The sequence below is a fragment of the Jaculus jaculus genome, chromosome 5 (genome assembly GCF_020740685.1).
Source record: "Jaculus jaculus isolate mJacJac1 chromosome 5, mJacJac1.mat.Y.cur, whole genome shotgun sequence".
Lineage (NCBI taxonomy): Eukaryota > Metazoa > Chordata > Mammalia > Rodentia > Dipodidae > Jaculus > Jaculus jaculus.
Genome location: NC_059106.1, coordinates 21,544,002 through 21,550,251, shown reverse-complemented (window position 1 = coordinate 21,550,251; position 6,250 = coordinate 21,544,002). Strand labels below are relative to the sequence as shown.

At 38.8% G+C, this 6,250-nt stretch overlaps 1 non-coding gene across 1 annotated transcript; it reads left to right on the top strand.

The window, feature by feature from the left end:
* Nucleotides 1-692: 692 nt before the first annotated feature.
* LOC123461018 lies at nt 693-883 on the top strand. Its single transcript, XR_006637349.1, has one exon. It is a non-coding gene; the product is annotated as a U2 spliceosomal RNA (small nuclear RNA).
* The last annotated feature ends 5,367 nt before the right edge of the window (nt 884-6,250 follow it).

The following is a 6,250-nucleotide window of genomic DNA, read 5'->3' as shown; positions in this document are numbered from 1 at the left end:
TCTCTCAAGGAAGGCATAAGGAACACAGGTTAAAAAAAAAAAGATTTAACAAAGAGTAAAAAGGAGCTAATTGCCATAGTAAAAGATATTTTAAAAACACAAGGAATTGAGATTACTTCAAGTTCTTTTTGATTTTATCAGGAGGATATGTTCTTTTTATATGTGTGTGTGTGTATATGTGTGCTCATTGTGCTTGCTAGTTGTGTCATGTTTGTGACTGTAACTAAAGAGATGAGACGGACGCAGGTGACATTCTCTTCTAGAGAACAATTTCAAGGAAATCAAAGACCTAAGCATAGAAATTAAAAAGGAAAAGTTAAGTGTCTTTTACAGGAGTGAATTTGCCAGATATTTGTTGTAGGTCAAGTTCACCTTACATAGAGGATTACTAAAAACAACAAAACTTCCTCTAAAGAGGTAACTTATAATTTTTCACATATATATGTGTGTGTGTGTGTGTGTGTGTGTGTGTGTGTAATGTCCTGTTACTTAAAAGGAGGAGGTAACTGATCTGACTTCTGAGCCAGCCTGCCTCAATATAACAACACAATTTGCCTCAGCTACTCCTAATAAAATCATTCCCAAGTGTGTTATTGGTATTAATGATATAAAATTGTAGTAAGACTGCTTTCTTTTTAGTAATAGGATTAATCAATTTATTGTAATTTTTTAATAGCCTTATAAGAAAGATAATCACTTCTCAGCCTTTTGGCTAATATCAAGTGTAATATCTGTTCTTATCAGTTAAATATCTGATATGTCTTCTATCTGAGGACATTATATTAAATGGATTTTTGGAGCTTGGAGTTGGAATAGGAGCTTACTCCATCCACTCCATGCATCGACCTGGTATTGCTGTACTTCCAGGAATGGTGCACCCCCTCGAGGGAATAAAAAAATGAATAAAAAAAAAGAGAATTAATGATGGGGTGAGATGAATTTTTTGAAGGAACTGGAAAAGAATTTTTCAATGTTGGGACATAGAATGCTCGTTAAAAATGCTTTTTGAGTGGTACTGAGAATGTTAAAGTATGTGGATACAGATGTGCGTATGTAGGAAAGAATTTTTCAGGCTAAACCTAAACGCCATGCCCAAAGTTAGAGATTCTTCAACTGTTTACAGATTCTTAAGGATACTCTAAAAGTTTTATACAGGGACACAATCTTAATCTAAATTCATTTTACATTAGACACAGGTGATGCCTATGTTAGGTGGGTCACAAAGTCAGAAGTATAGATGTAATTGAAGGTTTAACCAGGTTAAACATAGACAAGAGTCTATCACCTTGTGTTTTACAAATGGGTAAATTTGCTATGTAAAAACAAACAACTTTGAAATAGGAAAAAAAAAATGTCAGGATGCTTATCTCTCTGCTCTGTAATTTCATTTTGCTCTTGCTTTCCAACATATGCTACTTAAATTCATGGAAAGCTGGACTCTTGAAAAACAACAGGTGGAACCCCCTTTATCTCAAAACCCATGCAAGTTTAAGCCATGTGTCCCCCAGATTCTGACTAGAGACAAAAATGGCCAATTGTCTCTGACAAGGAAAAAGGAATATAGCATATAACTGTGGTTCTCTTTAGTTCATCTCTTATGAACACCTAAAGTCACATCTGTTAGATAAATTCTCTCACTAGACAAAATGTTAAATAGATAAACTGAGTCTTATGATAAGGCCTCACTCATTAACAGGTCACTGATGCTAATTTGTTATGATTTAAGTGTTATAAAACTGGCTTTAAGACTCAGTAAAGTAAATAAGGTTCCTCTTTTCATCAAGGTTTTAACTATTCTAAAGATAAAGGCTCACATAGAAATGGTTAATTTCCAAAGGTGAAGTACTCATACTTAAAGACATTGTGACTTTACAGATAGCTTCTGTCTTATTTATGCTAATTTTATTGAATGGTCATAACTAGGTTTAATCACTTAGGTTTAAGTGATTTAATTTCAATAATAATAACTTTCATCTTCCTGGGATTTGTTGGGATAGCTTACTTAAACTTTATCAAATTTAAGTCATGGGTAAAACATAAAATTGTTTTATGTTAATAAAAATTTCTGTGGTACATAAAATCAATAGCTATCAAGTTTAAGCCAAAATCATTGGTTGTCAAATAATGTTTTTTTCTTTCAAAAAAATGTATCAAGGGTTATATTAATATTTAGCTAGCTATTTTGGCTCAGGAAAGACCAAATTCTACTCTATTGTATGTAAAGTAACTGTCTCAATTTTTGCATCTTAAATTCAGTGCTTATAACAAAATTAACTCTTAAGACATATTCCCTACTTTAGGGTACAGCCTCATGCTCAAACAATGGTTCTCATCTAAAATATACGTATATATAAAATTCAAGCTCCATGGTTCTGTTTCCAATGTTTTCTGGGTAATTTGTACCCACACAGGTATCTGAACTAATCCAAGATGTTTTCACACAGGTGCTAAGACCTTATACTGTCTTTCTTATTCTTTTCTGATAATTTCTAGGTTAAATTAGTTAAGTTTATAAATCAGTTGGTACTGTTTTAAAGACTGGTAACAGGTTCTGCCTATATTTATAAATGTCAGATATTTAAAATGTGAGATGTGCCTACTTCCTATGCCTCAGATATATGGCTTATGCTGCCACAGTACAACAAAAATTTTAAAGATAGGACAAAATGATTTTAGAAGCCCTTGTGCCATTCTTTAACTAAGTCTAGTTCAGTAATCAAATGTGCTCTATATGTACATACATCCAAGCTGATGTAACTTCCTTTCTGATTGTGTTAATCACCTATGTATAAGCCAAAGCCAACTGGAATCATTAGAGTAAAAAGTGTCAATATTTTGGCCTGTACTCCCATGTCATGAGGCCACTGGAGATGATGGGACACTTCTACACTGGCCCCCTGATAAGTCACCTGTCTTCCTAAGCAGGGAGGATATGGAGTCCCAAACAAAACTGGCATACATTCTAAAACAGGAGAGTCACAACTGAGGAGCAATCAGCCCTCCTGACTTCCCAAAGAAGGGAAACTTACTTGGCCAGCATGGCCTTCACTCATCCTAACAGGCAAGACACCAGTAAACTATGGGGCTACTCCTGTGTCCCTAAAGTCTCTTTGGAGAGCCATCAATGACCTCTAAAATTAATCCTTAATTAACTTCTGGCTATCTGCATGGTCTTAAACACTCAGAGAGAAATCTGTAACCAAAGATTAAAAAAAAATACCTTAAATGTATAAATGGCCCTTAACTTCTGAAATTAGCTACAGCCACGATGTTAGTACAGGAACAATTTGCTGCAGGCCATATTGGACTTACCACCTCTCCTTGGAATACTCCTATCTTTGTATTGCTCCAGGACCTTAGAGAAATTAATAAGGCCATGGTACCTATGGGGGCCCTACAACCAGGCCTCCCCACTCCAGTAGCAATTCCTGCAGGACATTGTGAAATCATTATTGACCTAAAGGATTGCTTTTTTTTTTTTTTTTTTGCAATTCCCTTACACTCCTCATCAGCATTTTACATTTAGTTTACCTGTGGTAAATTTTAGAGGCTCTGAAGATAGTGGAGGCTACAATTCTGAGCCAAAGAGTCACTTTTATCTCTTATAAAAAGCCTCTTCTCCTGGTCATTTGTGCTACTGACTTTACACCCACTGGGGTGTTCTGGCAGGAGGGACCCCTCTTCTGGGTCCATATACCCTCCAAAAGTTAAAAATGGGGGATTTAAGCCCCACAAAAGGCTCCCCCCAAAACATCCTTCATCATGCCTTGTTTGTCCTAAACTTTTAAACCCTTGATGATCAGGGAAATTCAGCTGCTGATCACTTTTGGCACACAAATACAAAAAATACCTTTGCCAAAGCCATGTGGAAAGATCCTTTAACTTTAAAATGGAATGGCCCAGACCCAGTACTCACTTGGGGCTGAAGATCAGTATGCTTGTTTGACACCAAAGAAAATGCTGTGAGATGGCTACCAGAGAGACTTGTAAAACAAGCTGATGATCCTCCAGTGACATCTCACATATCCAGGGAAGAAACACTTTCCTGGGAGAATCTCCCCTTTTTCCCTAACAGGACAAAGCTGGAAGGACCTCTACTTATCTTAATCCTCTCACTCACAATCAGACCCATTATTATAATTAAAATCATGTATTTTATATGTCAACAGATTAAAGCCATTAAGGTGTAGCCTTTACAGGTCCATTATCACAGACTGGAGCTGGTAGATCAAGGCATTGCCACTGAAGACCTGCCACCTGCAGCTGTCACTCTCCCTTGATCTTACATCTGTACTCATTTGCTATACTGCTGTCCTCTACACCTCTGCTATCACTGCGGTCTACCTGTCTTGGCCAAATAGATACCCCTCCTTTAGGAGCTGCATAGGATTCAGACCTACACATATCAGCTCGCAATAAATTGAGTATGATATAGGCACCAACATGGGTGCAAGGCAAAGCACCTCAAGGGAAGGTCCCTTTCTAACTGCTTCTGGATTCCCTGAGAGCTATACCTGGCTTGCATGGAGGTTGGTACCATAACTGTTATCACTAAGGCCGTGCCTCGCTCTCCGGCCACATAGGCCCTGCCTCCCCTCCCCAAAAGGTACCAAGGGCCAAAGATTGTGGGAAAGAGATGTGCCATGGGAGGAGTCAGGTCCCTACTCCCCCAGTTGGTTAATGCCCACCGCTGCAAAGCGGGCCTCCTCCGAGGAGATGTTGGGAGGTATGAATAAAACCTCGCCATGTTAACAGAAACCGCCATATAGCAAGTTAAGTTTCTACTTCCTTACCTAATATTCAACTACCAGGGTATCGAACGCTTGGCTGAATACTCCCTCATCCTGCTGGTAGCTGATGAAGAAATAAAGGCATTGCAGCCCACCGCTGAATAGCAGGCCTCACCCTCTTTTGTATAAAAGAAGGGAGGAGATGTCGGGAGCCATAGAGCAAAAGCCTCTCAATTTTGCCTGGTCCTGCTCATAAACTGACTCATTGCTCAGAAAGCTGATCCATCCAGCTTTCTGTTAGGTACTTCTGGAACCAGTCAGCAGACTGCTTACAGAATCTTATCTTTTGCAAAAGGCAAGTTTATGGTCAGGATATGAAGCCTGGTGCAGTCAGGATGTTAAGCCAGTTAGGCAAGATTAGAGGAACACCTAATTACATCCCCTCTAGGTTTCCTGACAAGTCCTTGCCCTGGCTACATCCCCTTCTCCCTTAAACTCCTTGCCCTGACCACGTCCCCTTCCCCCTACTACCCTATATAAACCTTCATGTAAGAATAAACTCTCGAGGCTGTGACAAACATCTAGCATGGTCTCCTTTTTGTGTCTGTTTGCCTTGTTTCATTCATGTTGATTTTCACCTCGCTTCTTTGTTTGACTCCCCACGGGCCAGGGCAACTAACTAGGGAATTCCAGGTAGGCCTAGGTTAGAGAGAAACCCTAACTTGGGAAAAAAAAAAAAAAAAAAAAAGGTGAAGAGTAGTTAAGGAAAATACCTGATGTCTAATTGGCCTCTATACACATGTGCATAAAAACACATGAACAAACACATATATGCACATGCATGCACAGTACAAACATACATATGTAAAATAACATCTCTATTTCTATATGTCTCTGTCTAGATACCCCCTATATTATCCATATCTGTGTCTGTCTGTATCCATATATCTATATATGTATCTATATCATCTCAATCACCTCTTTAGGACTGGGGACCAACTCCAGGGTGTTTGTAAGAGAGTCGCATGTGCCACTGAAGACCAGCATAATGTGCTGCTGGGTCCTGGTGAGAAGGGATGTCTGACAAGGGACATCAAGTGACTGTTTAAATAGAAATCCTCATTATGAGCTGAATCTTACCAAATCCATCATCATAAATTTGGAAGGTTGAGCAGCAATCTATTGAAAGATAAAATTGTTCATTTCAGTTTTGGTGTAGTTTGCATGAATAGACCTGTTTGATTATTCACTCCAACTGCCTGTCCCTCAGACCTGATCGCATTGTCTCTGCAGTCAGGAAGAAGAAAGTAATGAATGCTGGTTGTTAACACCATTTTGTAAGGCCATGAAAGGGGACGGTATGTTCAGTAGACAGAGGAGACAACGGTCAGGTGCATTTCACAGAGGAGTTGTCTTAGTGTGTAGATCCAAGCTGAAAGTAAAGCAAAGTTGCATATCAGCTCTGTTTCAGGGTGGTTATAAAGGAGGATAACAATGGAACACCTCAGAGATTTGGATGC